The sequence below is a fragment of the Saimiri boliviensis genome, chromosome 12, assembly GCF_048565385.1.
Source record: "Saimiri boliviensis isolate mSaiBol1 chromosome 12, mSaiBol1.pri, whole genome shotgun sequence".
NCBI lineage: Eukaryota > Metazoa > Chordata > Mammalia > Primates > Cebidae > Saimiri > Saimiri boliviensis.
The window spans coordinates 75,878,265-75,894,576 of record NC_133460.1 but is presented as its reverse complement, the minus strand read 5'-3'; the positions used below and the strand labels follow the sequence as shown (position 1 = coordinate 75,894,576).

At 40.4% G+C, this 16,312-nt stretch overlaps 1 non-coding gene across 1 annotated transcript; it reads left to right on the top strand.

The window, feature by feature from the left end:
• Positions 1-14,902: 14,902 nt before the first annotated feature.
• Positions 14,903-15,005, top strand: LOC120362628 (U6 spliceosomal RNA). The gene has a single exon (XR_005578479.1). It is a non-coding gene; the product is annotated as a U6 spliceosomal RNA (small nuclear RNA).
• Positions 15,006-16,312: the final 1,307 nt, after the last annotated feature.

Below are 16,312 nucleotides of genomic sequence, written 5' to 3'. Positions count from 1 at the left end.
GTTGGCCCAGGAGCAGGAGCTCAAGGGGTACTGAACAAGGAGCCAAACCCAAGTCTTGGCTCTGTTAGTTACCAGTTATGAGACCTTAACACTTAACCAACTCAGGTGTTAGTCTCTTTTTCTGTGAAAATGGAAACAATAACCTCTAAGTCACAGAGTTTTATAAAATATCATCTGAGATCACAGATATCAGGCTTTGCAAATGGTATAGGGCTAAACTAATCTAAATAGTTCTTGCTACTCTGTGGTCTCTGTGCAGAATTTACTATACAGACTTAATGTACAGGCCCAGGGGAGGGTAAGGAGGCTACCCATCTAAGACATTTGTTGCTGCTTTTCTGCCAATTTTCAGAATTGATTTTCTCCCTCTAGTTGGAGTCACAGTAGCGAGCCTGGCCATGAGACAGGTATCTGAAAACACAGACTTTAAGGTCAGCTGACCTGGGTTTGAATCCCAGATCTCTTCCTTCCTAGCTGTGTGATTTTCAACAAATCGCTTTAACACATCAGGCTCAATTTCTTCATCTGCAATATGGGGGGAAATAATAAATTTGCATTAAAGAGCTACTGGGAGATTTAAATGAGCACATCAAACATTTATCCCAGGGTTTTCCATGTAGTAAGTGCTCAATAAATGGTAACAAATAGATCAGGTTAAAAGAAAGGTTCCATTACGGTGGTTAGAATTTGTCCTGGGCAGAAAGTTTTACACCCTACATAACCTTTCCACAAGATTTTTAGACTTTTCCTAATAATTTCATAAGCCATGAATTTAAGGGAAAGCATCTCTACTTTTCTGACCTAGACTCCCCTACACAATAAAGCATGCAAAAAGGAAACATTGAAAAATCGAGCTGAATCTTGCCATTCTGCTCTCTAGCCTGTCTCTCTGCTGTGCAGTTACAGCTGTCTTCTGTGACCAAAGTTGTTACTGCTCATTCTGATGATTTTCTGTAGTTCTAGAAGAATTCAGTAAAGAATGAGTTCCCTAAGAGTCCATGGAGGAATGCTTGATTAATCAAAGCTCTTTAATAAAAAAGTTATTTCCCCATAGGTTGAAAGTTTCTCAGTCAGTCTTCTGCTCAAGCATAACCCTGGAAAAATACTTCTCAGGTGGGTTAAATCTCAGACAAACAAAATTATCCTTTATCCTGTATTCTAAAGAATAAGACATTTCTTGTAGTAGTCTAGAAAGTTCCTGGCATTAGCCACAGAAGGAGATTATAGAAATTCTTGACATTTCAGAACTTTGATGTGGCAATTTCTTTTTACATTATTTTAAAAGGATGGGTTTTTTTTTTTTTTTTTAAAGACATTTCAATAGTTTCATTGTTGTACCTGAGCTTTCCTTATCCAGAGGACTTGCTCTAATTCTGTGAATGATACTAAGGAAAATGGTTTACCTTCCAGTAAGGGCACAGCAAAGTGATCATAACAGAGACATGAATGTAAATTGCTGTGGGATGGAAAATTGACTGTATTGTAACAAGTGGCAGCTGACAGCAGAGATCCTTTGCTGCCTTTTATGAACAGGACTCTGGCTAAATCACTCTGTCTCTTCCTGACCTTAAGTGTCTGGATATAAGATGGGCCAGCGTGTTTGTGACAGCTCTGTTTCTCAACGACTGTGCTGGGAGTGAGCATTGCCTGGCTGCCATGATCTCAACTCCGACTGAAACCCATGTTCATATTTGGGCTTCCTTAATGCTCACTCCATAAACAGAAAATGCATCACAGCAGCAAGGTCAGCACCCACTGCCAGAGTAGAGGGAAAACAAAAGGAAGGGAAGGAGATAGAGAGAAAAAGAAAGAAGGGCAGACAGCCGGAGACAGACTGGGAGAAATACAGACTGGGAGAAATGGAGAGATAGGCAGAGGGATAAGACCTACCTACTGTCAGACACAAAGGAGATGAAACAGAGGCAGACAGCTACACAGACCAGAGAGAGAAGGAAGTGAAGAGACAATGCCAGCAATAAAGAGGGAGAGATAGAAAGAACAGAAAGTAATTATCTAACTATCTATCTATCTATCATTCTATCTATTATCTCTTATCTAGCTAGCTAGCAATCATCTATCATCTATCTATCTGTCTGTCTGTCATCTGTCTGTCTATCTGTCTGTATTGGTCTATTTTCATGCTACTGATAAAGATATACCCAAGACTGGGAGGAAAAAGAAGTTTAATTGGACTTGCAGTTTCACATGGCTGCGGAGGTCTCATAATCATGGCGGAGGGTGATAGGCACTTGTTACATGGTGGCAGCAAGAAGGAAGAAGAGAAGGTGGAAACTCCTGATAAATCCATCAGATCTCATGAGACTTATTCACTATCACTAGAATAGCATGGGAAAGACTGGCCCCCATGATTCAACTGCCTCCCCCTGGGTCCCTTCCACAACACGTGGGAATTCTGGGAGACACAATCAAGTTAAGATTTGAATGGGGACACAGCCAAACTATATCACTATCTATCTATCATCTATCTATCTATCTATCTATCATCTATTATATATCATCTATCTATCTATTTTCTATCTATCCATTTAGATATAGATAAATATATGTGTGTACATGTGTGTCTACTCAACCCATTCACACACCAAAAAACTTGCTGGCCAATCACCTAGTAGGGTCTCCACTCGGCATTCACCCGAAATTTGAAGAGATCTTTAATATTAAAAAATGCTGGATTAACCGTATATTCTCACTCATAGGTGGGTGTTGAACAATGAGAACACATGGACACAGAGAGGGGAGCACTACACACTGGGGTCCATTGGGGGGAAATGGGGGAGGGGCGGGGGGTGGGGAGGTGGGAAGAGATAGCATGGGGAGAAATGACAGATACAGGTGAGGGGACGGAAGGCAACAAACCACACTGCCAAGTGTGTACCTATGCAACAATCTTGCATGTTCATCACATGTACCCCAAAACCTAAAATGCAATAAAAAAAAAAAGTAAAAAAAAAAAAAAAAAAAAACAGTGGGAAAAAAAAATGCTGGATTAGCACTTAGTAGTTTTAGATTTTTTCTTTAATATCAACTCAGATTATGGGAAAGATATTTCAAAACCCAGGTTCTCAGTCCATTCCTTCTCTGTCATCTAAATACGAGTTGAAATGAAATGAAATGCATTTGCTTAGGATGTAGAACGTAAGGTACTAGTAAACTCAGCTGCAACAACTTCCTTTCAAGAACAGGGATCATGCCTCAGTATATTTGACAAAGGATCAGAAAAAAGCCCTCTTTGCTTGGGAAATTATTATCCAGCACTTCTAGCCAATTCCTTGTGTCTAATCTAGACTTTTCAGAATTTTAAAATGCTATATTAGCACTTAGTAGTTTTAGGTTTTTCTTTAATATCAACTCAAATTATGAGAAAGCTATTTCAAAACCCAGGTTCCTGGTCCATTCCTTCCCTGTCATTGGCTTCCCTGACCCCTTTGCTCCACTAACCCAATCCCTACTAACTGAGTGCTTTAGAGTGCTTTAGTACCTTACTTGTGTTTTTGTTTTTGTTTTTTTTGAAACAGTCTAACTCCGTCTCCCAGGCTAGAGTGTAGTATCTCCATCCAATCCTAGCTCACTGTCACTTTGAACTCCTGGGCTCAAGTGATCCTCCCACCTCAGCGCCTCAAGTAGCTTGGACTACAGGCATGCACCACCATACTCAGCTAATATTTGATTTTATTTTCATAAAGGTGAGGTTTTGCTATGTTCGTCTTGAACTCCTGGCCTCAAAGGATCCTCCAGCCCTACTTCCCAAAGCTCCAAGATTACATGTGTGAGCCACTGCACCTGGCCAGCACCTTACTTTTGCAAGAAATTTTATCTTACCTGTGAGAAGCTATAAGTTGAATCCTCACTGTCTTGCCTAAAACATGGTAGATATGAGTTGAAATGAAATAACTGGTTTTATTTCTGTCTTTATTTCCATTTCTGGCAGGAAAGGGTTCAATTTTTGGCACAAATTCCTTTCCTGGATGCATGCCCACAGTCCTGGAAGAGTTTAGCTATCATTCCCCCAAAGTTTGATTGATTTGTTATTTTCTGATGCTGGAATGAGTTTGTTAGAGAAAATTTATGAACATGTTACCCTAACTGGCAAGAGCCTTGAGTGTGGAGGATTTCCTGAAGAGACACTCCAAGAGCCTTCTGTGGCTTTTTGTTTCTCCTTAGGATGTGGTATGATTTTTATGGTCTATTTGTTATAATGTTTCCCTGATGTAAAATACTCATACAGCATAAATAACCTCTTCCTAAAATACTTAGAATCTTTCCAATCTGGAAGTCTGAGCTTAAGCTCCCTACTTTAAATACACTGCAGACAAATTATCCACTGGAAGAGACAGCAAGTTCCTATCAGGCCAAAACAGTACTTTTTACTATATTTACCCATTCTTAGCATGCCTAAGTACACAGATTTGGTATTTAGATATTTTGATGCTATGTTGTTTATTGCACAAAAATTAATTATTAGTATAACTTCTTGTTGGGTTGTGTCTTTCAATCTTCTTTGTCCCATTTAGTGCTTTTTGCTTTGAATATGATTTTGTCTGATACTAATAATTGTCCCTTCTGCATATTCTGGTAGCATTTACATGGTATCTCTTTGTCTATTCCTTTATTTTCAACCTTCCAGTGTCATCCTGGTATATCTCTTATAAATGGCATAGATTTTTATTGTTTGTATTGTTTTATATCTTATAAAGAGTATCTTTCTAAGAAAATTCATTTTTCTTTCATTTTTAGGGTTCTAGTTTCTCCCCCCCCACAAAAAATTTACCATCTTAACCATTTTACTTGTATAATTCAATTGTATTAAATGCATTCATCGTGGTTTTTGGTTTTGGTATATTTCACTTAGCATAACGTCCTCAAGGTTCATCTATGTTGTAGCATATATCAGCATTTCCTTCCTTTTTAAAGCTGAATAATAATCCATTGTGTGTAAATATCACATTTTGCTTGTTCATTCATCTATCGATTAACACTTGGGTTGCTTCCACACTTTGGCTATTGTGAATAATGGTGCTATGAATATGGGTGTGCAAATATCTGTTCAAGACTCTGCTTTCAATTCTTTTGGGTATATACCCAGAATTGGAATTGTTGGATTTTAAGAATATCTGTCTTTCAAAAGAGGCATTTAACTCATTTATATTTATTGATTTGGGTATATTACAGCTCTCTTTCCTATTTTATACTTATTTACTTACTGATATGTTTAGCAAATATTTTCTTCACATTTTTGTTGTTTCTTAGATGGAGAATTAAGATGGAGATGCAAATTACAGATGAACTGTGGTTGTAACCATGATGATGATGAATAACAGAAGTACATTTTTTGATATCATGTCTTGAAGAAAGGATACTTGTCTTGAAGTTAACAGTGTCAGAAGTTGGTAAAGCTTCTTAGTAGTGATTACCAATGGGGTCACGCTTAGTTGTGATGGCATTTAACTGCAACAAAGGTGTTGTGGACTTGGAGTCGTTCTTGACTTTGAATTGGCAACCCCCCCAACACACACACACACACACACACACACACACACACACACACACAGACCCTTACTATGAGACCTTGACTATTTAACCTCTATGCTCACTGGTTTCTTCATTTGTATAAATACCAGACTGATTGAGGGGATTCACTGGAGCACCATGGGAAAGGGCCTTCCACAATTCCAGGCTTACTGCAGCCTCCTAACAATGTCTACATAAAAATAACACATCTCTCTTGGTTTGTGGTTTGTTTCCTTTTCAGAACTGGGGTCTGGTTGGTATGCAGGAAAAGAAGGCATGTGAACTATGTTATCTGCTTGTCATCACAAGAGGAACAAAGTGGCAGGCCACGGATTGAAGCACATCCGGAGCATTGGGGTGGGCCTTGGAATTCCACAGTGAAGACTCCTAGATAAGGAAATGCCAAAGGTGGGGGCTGCTGAATAGCGTGGGCTTCCGCTGGCCAGCCACAAGGTTCTTTTGGGACGGCAGATGAGGAGGGAATGTGGCTTCCAGAGTCACCAAATAAGGAAGGACATCATCTTTCTCCACTTCATCCAAGTGTGAATGTCAGCAACCAGAGTCACTTACTCCATGCCATCTCACTACCCACTAAATGTGATCTTGGAAGGACCTAGGACAAGCATTGAGCAAAGTGGTACAGTCAGGAAATGCTTATGGACAAATCAAACATTACTTTAATTTTTCAATATGATTTCTAACCTCTATTTTTTTCCCCTTTTCCTTCTTTTATCATACACAATTATTCTAGGAAAGAGGACAGCTGTCTTCTGAAGGCAGGAATTGCTTTAAACATCCCCAAGTTCTTGTGACCACAGCCCCTGCCCCCCCAGTGCAATTTGTCCAGGGTGATGGTTCTGATCTGTAACTAACCCAAACTGACTCCTTGGGGAGCCATTCAGTTGTGCCTCCAGAAGCCATTTCCTTGCCAAACATTCCTTTTCAGGGAGAGGAACTTTTCATCCCCTGGTAAACAATCCCCAGCCCGCACAGAGCAGAGAAGAGTGCCTGTCCCTCTTCTCGTTCTCCACTTAGTCCCGAGCTGATTCCAACCCCAGAGGCGTCAGTCTGCTCTATAAATTCCTTTGTGAAACCTGAGATCCTTGGCTCTGAAGGAGAGCAAAGATCTTGGAGGGGTTACAGTTCCCCTCCTCCCTAAAAGGTCTGCTTGTATTGGCAGCAAAAGAGTATGCTTTTGCAAACAGGCTCTTCCCTTTCTTATGTGAATTCAGTTTAGAAACACTGCCAGGCTCCTTCTCAGTGGGAGAAGTAAGATCACCTCCCTTGCAGGTCTGCACAGGAAAGAGACGACATGCCTGGGGGGATTCTTCTAGTTAAGAGTCTGAGCTTCTTTCTCAATCAGTCACTATTAGAAGGGGCACGGTTGCCAGGAGGCAAGGAGAGCTAACCAGCCCTCAGCCCTGAGCTGCTGAGGTTGGGTCAGCCAGCTCTTTAGTCTCAATCACTGTGGTTTTTAAAACGGAAGGATGGAAAGGAGAAAGATAGGAGGGAAGGAAGGAAGAGAGGAAGAGAAGGATGAAGGGAGGGAGGAAACAAAGAGGAAGGAAAGAAGAAAAGAGACATTGAGAAAACGTGAGAAAAGAAAGATAAAAGGAAAAAAGAGGAGAAAAGCAAGAAACCTTCAGTTCATTTGGCCTTCAGCTGGACCATGACCTCGCACAGCCACCCTGGTACCCTCCTCCTTCTCCATCAGCCTCCCAGGGCATTTGTGCTTTATTCATATTTTAGCTATTTCTTAATATACATGTTTTCTTAGCCCTGGAATTTGGAAATAAGATAATAAATCATCAACTAGTAGAATCTTAGAAAACTCATCTTTTTAAAAACAGTATATTATTTTGATGCTATTAAAGAAAATCAAATGAAGAAAGAAAACAGCTCTTGCCTAATTGGAAAACTTTCAATTTCACCATTTCTATCATAATATTAAGTGGGATCTAATGGATCTCACGATCCCTGAGGTTTCATATATACTGAAGCTTTCCCCTGAATACATGGGATGGCTGAACCAGTGCGAACTGACGGATGCCTACATTTTTACACTCCCATCAGAAACATCTCCGTGCTATTTCCGAATCGATCATGGCAGGTGGGGACATGGGTAAGACATTCTGGCTGAGTGAGTCTTCCCTATCTAATCTTTTGCCTAGCTGCCAGCACCAAAAGTGGGTGCAGCTGAGAGGGCACCGCCCACAGAAACCTTATTCTGTAGCATTCCTGTGGCTCTAGGGAAGCCTCTGAAAAACCCTGATGTCAGGGTGCTGTGCCAGCCCACTCCTTGGTTTCTGTCCCTTCCCGCCCCCCAACCCCAAGCTGGAGCCACCTCCTTTTTTGTTTTGCATTTAAACACATATTTGTTGAGTGCCTACTATGTGTCGGGGACTGCTCTTAGCGGTTGGTGCACATCAATGAGAGAAACAAACATTTCTTGCATTGTGGAACTTACATGCTAGGGTGTCTATTTTACTAAAATGTTTTATTTATATTTAAATTTTGAAATACACAGAAAATTGAATAAATAGTAGAATGAGCGCCGTCACCCAGATTCACCAATTGTTAATATTTTGTCTTTCTCTCTTTCTACACACACACATGCTTCTTTTGCTGGACCGTTTGAAAGCATGATACATCATTCCTAAATACTTCAGAATACATCTCCTAACAATGACATTCTCCTACATTACCACAAAACCATGATCATGCCTAAGAAAACCATCACTAAGTTAATAATATTATCTAAAATAGCATCCATACTACTCCAGTTGTCCCCAAAATATATTTTACAGCTTTTGTGTTTTAAATTACTTGGATCCCACCAACATTCATGCTCTTTCATCTCTTCTAATCAAAGTGAGAACAATTCCTCACTTCTTTTTTGTTTTGTTTTTCTAGTCATTTAACTTTTTGAAGAGCCCAAGATAGTTGCCTTGTTGAATGTCCTACATTCTGGATTTGTCTGAAATTGGATTCGGGGTAAAATTTATGGTTAAGAACATAAGTGTGTATGGTATGGTGTGTACAGTATTTCTTGTTGCAACACTTCAGGAAATGGATGTCAGGTTGTCCCATAGGAACAGACTAAACAAACATGTTGAATGAGTAAAATAATATTATATGTATATAACCTCTTCAGGTGTCATTTGCTCCAGTGTGTATAATTACAGAACTGGACTAGACAATATGAAAGCCCTTTTAATGGTCCAAAAGCCTATGTTCTGAAGAGCTTCACAATACCCAGTTATAAAAAGGGTTTTGATCCAGTGGATGAAGGTAGTTCAAGAAAGATTTCAATGGCAGTAATTTTACCTTTTAGCTTTTTTCCCTTTGACTAGCAAAGTCATCATAAAAAGTGTTCAATACATGTTTTTGGTGATGATTATTCCTGAAGCGAGAATGAGACAAATAGACTAAAGTGCCCAGCTTTAAGTAAGCCATAAGAAACTGTGTTGCCATAAGATTTTAAACATGAGGATAATGACAAAGGGAGGTTTTTGTTTTTAAAAGCAAGAGGGTCCCACCTGCCTAAATCTGGCCCTTCCTGGCCAGGTCATTAACACACCCAATGATGACTTAGTGTGTTACTGACCTTAAATTTCTCTGATTCCTAAAGAATCCATAGTTAAGATGTTCTGTGGCATTTTGCTTTTATTAGGAAACTTCAAACTACACCAAGAAAATTTTTTTTTCAATACTTCTTCTTGAAGTCAGAAATTGCATTTAAAAAATAATTCTCCTCTGCTTTAATAAATGGCTAAAAAGGTTAATGGATTTTCTTTCTATGTTTGCAGTCACAGAAGCACTTATCTCCCATCCCAAGTGGATGTCCTATGTAACTGAGTGTGAAGTAATTCCAAAGTTGCATCAAAATCTTTTCAGACGTTACTATGACAATCAAACTTCCTTTTAAAAATGCAAACTCTCCATCATCCCACCAACCATTGAGTGAAATTTCATCTCATGAAGTAAATTTGGCTTTTCAGAAAGTTGAGGGGTGGGAGGGGAACCATTATGCATTCGCATTTTAACGGATTCTCCCACCCACACCCATTCTTCTTGAGGTTGTAATAGACCGGCCAGTTGTCCTTATCATAGTCCCAGAATGCTGATTGTTAGAGGCTCTGCCTTCCTAAGGTGCTGGGAATCAGTGTAGGGGGCCGAAACAAGAACCCATTGTTTGGAGAAATAAGAATGTAATGGAAAGTCACTGACAGCCCTTCCTGAGCACTTATCACTTCCTTTTCTATAGGACAGATGCCAGCCGAGGCAAGAGCTTGGGCAGGGATTCTCAGAAGGGGAAGAAAGAGGACGAGGCCTTGTAAAAAGTCTTTGCGATCTTAGAAGGTTTGGAGAGGCACATTTAAAATTGCCATTAATTTTATTTCATTTTGACCCCAAGTTGATCTTCTTGAAATTTCTATCCATGTAACAGAGCGTATAAGATTTTTATGTTTATCAAATGCAGGGATGTCTTAAAGATAGTGGAAATAGCCTGGGCTAGTGAAAGCTTTATGGACCATTTCCTCCTTTAGCAACATTGGAGAATCAACTTCACTGTCTACATGTGATGCCGCAGTTAGGAATGTTTATTTCTACCTTTTGATTCAGTGATTTTGAGACTTCAATGAAACTTTAGGTCCCTAGAAATCATTTTATTCAAAGCTCACCTTTTATGACTTCAGGATTTGAGATGGTAAGAGGTGAGAGGGACTTGCTCAAGTGAACATGGGGCAAAGCCAGAATTTAGAGGCAAGCTTCCTGATTCCTCATCTCAGACCCCACAAAACTATTGTCTCGCCTCACTCTTCTTGGTTTGTGGCAGAAGCAGCATGATATACGGTCTGTAGTTTTTCTTCAGTACTTCAGTAAAATCGTGTGAATGCCATGAGGGCAGAGACATTTGTCTCTTGAGAGTGTTACTATACCTCAGCTCTAGAAAAGTGCCTGACACAAAGAAGAGCTAAATAAATATTAAATGAGTAGGCCAGGCGCAGTAGCTGCGCCTGTAATCCTAGCACTTTGGGAGGCCGAGGCGGGAGGATCACTTGAGGCTAGGAGTTCAAGACCAGCCTGGTCAACACAGAGAAACCCCGTCTCTAATAAAAATACAAAAATTAGCCAGGTGCGGTGGCGGGCACCTGTAGTCCCAGCTCCTCAGGAGGCTGAGGCAGGAGAATTGCTTGAACCTGTGAGGCAGAAGTTGCAGTGAGCTGAGATCGTGCCACTGCACTTCAGCCTGGGCAACAGAGTGAGACTCTGTCTCAAATAAATAAATAAGAATAAATATTTAGAAAGTAAATTGTATGTGTACATTTCCCATGGTCTTGGCATAGGCAGAGTCTTCAACAATCAAAATTCTGAGAGCAGAATAACAATAGCTTGACTTTCCATCACAATTTTGAGAAAATACACATGTACCTACTGTATATATTCATTTCATTCTACATCTTCGAGTGGTATTCTCAATGCTGGGTGGAAATTAGAATCAGCTGGGAAACTTTACAAAATACAAGTTTCTTGGACCCTTTGTATTTCGTGTACTGGAGGTGTAGCCTGAGCATCAGCATTTTTTTTTTTTTTTTTTTTTTTTTTTTTTTTTTTTGAGACGGAGTCTCACTCTGTCTCCAGGCTGGAGTGCAGCAGCCGATCTCAGCTCACTGTAATCTTCACCTCCTGTGTTCAAGCGATTCTCCTGCCTCAGCCTCCAAAGTAGCTGGGACTACAGGTGTGTACCACCACACCCAGCTTATTTATTTATTTATTTATTTTATTAAGTAGAGATGGGGTTTCACCATGTTGGCCAGGATGGTCTCAATCTCCTGAGCTCGTGATCTGCCCTCTTCAGCCCCCCAAAGTGCTGAGAATTTAGGTGTCAGCCACCACGCCCGGCCAGCATCGGCATTTTCTAATTGCTTCCCAGAGGATTCTCAGATGCATCCAGTTTAGAGAACTACTGCTCTAAGAAATGTTAGTTCACACCTGAGAAGCCCTAACTATGCCATTACAGCTGTTGGGGTTAGTTAGCATTTGAAAGACGTTAATGAGCTGCTCCCACTCCAGGGGAGGTAATCCTAAGCATTTTACCTATCTTTACCTTTGAGTAGTATTGAAGGATTAATGGTTAATTAGCATTAGAAATGTTACTAATTATTTCTCATTGAAAGGAGAATTTGAAATATGTGGTTTGGCTAGACAAGAATATGAGTCCTGCTGGGTCTCAGCTAAATATTTATTCAGCCTCACTATGCGTCACTCACTTTTCTACGCTCTTGGAGTCCTAGGCCTATCCTGAGTGCTAGGACTCTATCATATCTTGTGTTAGGCCCTATGTGGAAGAGTCTGTATCATCTTGAGGAGACTAGAAAATTAGCTGAAATCTGCTGCTAGAATGTGGTTGTGGTTTCATTTGCTTCAAATGAACGTTTTTCTTTCTTTCTGTTTTTTAAAAAAAAACATAGAGACAGAGTCTCACTATGTTGCCCAGGCTGGTCTTGAACTCCTAGGGTCAAGTGATCCTCCTGCCTTGGCTTCCCAAAGTGTTGAGGTTACAGGCATGAGCCACAGTGCTTAGCCAAGTGAATCTTTTATGCTGGACACTGTCCAAGGGCCTAAATAGACAGAAGGCTGGGCTTCATGAGTTTACTGAATAGTGTCTGTGGCCCTTTGTGCCTATTGGCTGACATGAGTTTCTATGTGTGGCAGAATTTGCACTGAGACATTATTTACTCTAACAAGGCACCTGCTGTAAGGTATTAAGCTGAGACCTACGGCATTTACCTACCTCTAATGTCAGGAGGCCGCCAATATCCATGAAAAGTAACCTACTGTGGGCAGCCCAACTGTGTTAGGGTAGTTTGTGTGTACTTTCTATCCTCTGGCCCTGGGCAGAAGAACTTTAGTCTTGACTCTGCCTTTTGAGAGATGAAGGCAGGTGCCACAATCCTGTTGAAAATGTCTCCAGTACTTTTCTGGTTTTCAAATACAGGTGATTCCATTCCTGGCAGGGAAGGGGAAACAACAATGAATCTTATTTGCTTCACTTTTATGACCTCCCTTTGGCATTTTCGAACATGTAACTGAGCCATGGCTTGACGGTCAGGCTAAGTCAGCCACTTCTCTGGGCCAAGGAAGGTGAGTAACAGCTGGGACTGGGAAGGCTATTAAAAGAGATGGCAAAATGAGCAATTGTAAGTTTAACAGTAGAACAAGGAAACCTCTAAGTCAGAATCTGGCTACAGCCCTTGGAGCACTTCCTTTTAGTATAAAGGTGGGTGTTCTAAGGACAAGGAGTGTTAATAACAATAAAATTTTATGAGCTATAAAATGCTTTTGTAGAAAATTAAAATGCCCATTTTAAAAAACAGCCTACATGTCCACAAATAAGAAAGTGGTTAAATAAGAAATGGTATGTCCATACATGGAAATTCATGCAGTTGTTTAAAATAACAAGATAGATTTATTTGTGCTGATGGAATACTATCTCCAAAACACTGTTACTGAATGAAAAATAATCAAGTATCAAAATCAAATCAGCAGTGAGATCTCAACTAAGCAACATTCTCTGTGTTATTTTAATTTTAATTTTTAGCAATAATGTGTCTATTACTTATACAGTTAAAATATATGAAGATGACATCTATAATCCCAGCACTTTGGGAGTCCAAGGCAGGTGAATCGCAAGGTCAAGAGATCAAGACCATCTTGGCCAACATGGTGAAACCCTGTCTCTACTAAAAATACAAAAATTAGCTGGGCGTGGTGGCGCATGCCTGTAGTCCCAACTACTTGGGAGGCTGAAGCAGAAGAATCACTTGAACCCAGAATTCAGAGGTTGCAGTGAGCCGAGATCGTGCCACTGCACTCCAGCCTGGTGATAGAGCAAGACTCGGTCTCAAAAAGAGGAGGAGGAGGAAGAGGAGGAAGAGGAGGAAGAGGAGGAGGAGAAGGAGGAGGAGGGGGAGGGGGAAGGGGAGGGGGAGGGGGAGGAGGGGGAGAAGGAGGAGGAGGAGGGGAAGGAGGAGGAGGAGGAGGGAAGGAGAAGAAGAATGAAAAGGTGAAGTAGAATGTCTTGAACTTCATATTTTATACAGAAAGATACAATTGCTCTTGGAGCTGAGCTATGGCACATGGATCCGAGTGGCATCCAGGCACCTATTTCAGTCCCTAGGAGACAACAGTAAGTGTGCTTTAGGCACTACTTCTCTGCTTCTCACTTTTTCCAGCTATAAACATGGTCATAATTCTGGTCACATGTCATTTCACCCATGGAAATGCAAAAATCCTGAGGGCAGTGAGAAAAGGCTCATGGAGTGACACTGGAGAAGCTCAGGGATGCTTAGATAATGTCCAGTTTGAGGCTATGATAAAGCCAAATACACAAATATCAGAATTTACACCACAGGTGAACTTTTATGGGAGGGATGCTCATGAAAAACAAATGGCAGAAAACTCTCCTCCAGGGGAGTTTTGTTCTCAATTTTGATGAATAAGAATGATTTGAAAATACAATGTTTTTTGTTGTCTTGTTAGAGAGCTAAATGTACCCGGAATCTCTTTTCAAAGAGCAGATTCTCTCATGATTTTTCTCTTTGCTTATTTGTGGTCATATTCTTTTTACATCTTGACCACTTATCCTCAATTTGTACCTCTCATGTTTTATAATGACAAATTGGATCAACATGGGAAAAGGTTGAACTGGCAGTGATTTCACCAGCCCCAACATCCTTGCATCCACCAGCTTGCTCCTTCAAGTTCAGCCCATTCCGTCAACTCATCTTCAAGTGTCATCCTCAGCAAAGTTTTCTTCAAGACTTCCTGGAGCCTCTCCATTGAATCAGCTAGGTTTCAGGGGATAATTAAATGACCAGAGAAAGAAAAGGGCTTGGTAAGCCTCCCGGCCCACTTTCACTTGCATTCTTTGAGGTGATTGAAACAGCAAAGAGCCTTTTAATCTGTTTTAGTTGCATCCTGAGTGAGTCCAGGTGAGACTAGCCCTAAGAAATCTGTTCTAGGCTCAGTGATTGTCTGCTTCTATTGGATGGAATCAAAACACTTCAACCTAGCATTCACCAACTAGCTGTGCATCTGCAACAAGTTACTTAGTGTTTCTGTGCCTCAGCATCCTCTCTGTAATATGAGAGGACTAGTTTTTGCTCCAACTTGGAGGGCATGGAGAGCGCTGGGATTTCATATCCAAGAGCCTTAAACATTCCACAATCCTTCCCCAAAGATTTATCCTAATACTTCCCTCAGTTTGGATCAGGCCTGGAACAAAAAGGTATAAGAAATGGTAGAAAAAGTGTCCATGACTACTTATGACTTAGATGAAGAGACCAATGAAAATATTAATGGCTCTGCTTGCTTCAGCAGGACATATACTAAAATAGAAGCTCTGCAAAGAAAATTAACATGGACCCTGTGCAAGAATGACACAAATTTGTGAAATATTTCATATATTAAAAATAAATAAATAATAAACAAAGAAAAAAATTAAAAAGAATATAGTGATAGCTGTGTCCACCTCAAAGAAAAGCCTAGGAGATTTCCTTTAATTAAACCCCTTTTAGGATAGAACATTAGGAGACCAGAACATATGATACAGGAGGTACTGGGAAGGTTCCTGTTTGTTAATGTTTTGTCTTGGGGTTGGGAGTCAGTGTCTTTTGAAAGTTCTGTAAACACCATCCACTGGCTGAGCATTCAAGGTGGAAGAGGAGAATGACAGTCACATTTGTTGACTGGGTGAGTTTGGGGAGAAATAGACACACAAAGGTCAAACATATCTTCCTAATTAACATTCCCCTCCATTCACAATTCCCTTCTCCCATTCTTCTCTTCTTCCTTTTACTGAAAAAAAAAAAAAAAAAAAAGGTACGATTTTAAATAGCTTAAGGATAGTAAACCCAGTTTCTCCTGGAGCTATAAAAAGACCCCACTGTTTTAACATAATTTGCATCTCAGAGATTAGAAACCAGAAATAGAGACCTTTTTCAACCCTTCCTGAAGCACAGTGCATCATCCCTCTGGCCATGTGTCTCAAATCTTGATGCATCAGAATCATCTGGGTGCTTTGAAATTCAAGATGATGCATGGGAGTTACCATAAACCGAGTCAGAATCCCCTGGAGTGGGGCCCAGGAATCTGACAAGCTCCCACAGGTGATTCCTTTCCCCATAGCATTTGAGACCTTCAGCTTAATGGCATAATCAGAGTCCTGCCATTGATATACAGATAGATAGATAGATAGATAGATAGATAGATAGATAGTATTTTTAGTAGAGATAGGATTTTGTCAGGTTGCCCAGGCTAGTCTTGAACTCTTAAACTCAAACAATCTGCCTGTCTCTGCCTCCCAAAGTTGGGATTATAGGCGTGAGCCACTGTGCCCAGCCAATAGCTGGTCTCATATACTCTATTTATTGACCACTCTGATCTATTTTGAAGAAAAAATGCTCGAGTTATTATGCTGTTTTAGAACATGGTAAGCATATCATGTGCTAATTATGGCCAGTGACATCATAAAATAAAAGTGCATTACCAAATGCTTTCAATTTCTTATAATGATGGTAAGGTGGCATGTCATGGGGCCTTTTTAGCCCTAGACATCACTCCAAAGAATTCCAAACAGATATAGCCAAGTGCCCTTAGGGCCCAGATCTCTTCCCCTCAGGCTGTTTACCCAGGGAATAGGATGTCCTGAGGCAAGCTTCCCCCAAGTGAAGTGTTGATAAGTCTGCTTATCAGAAATACATTACTGGGGGTGTGA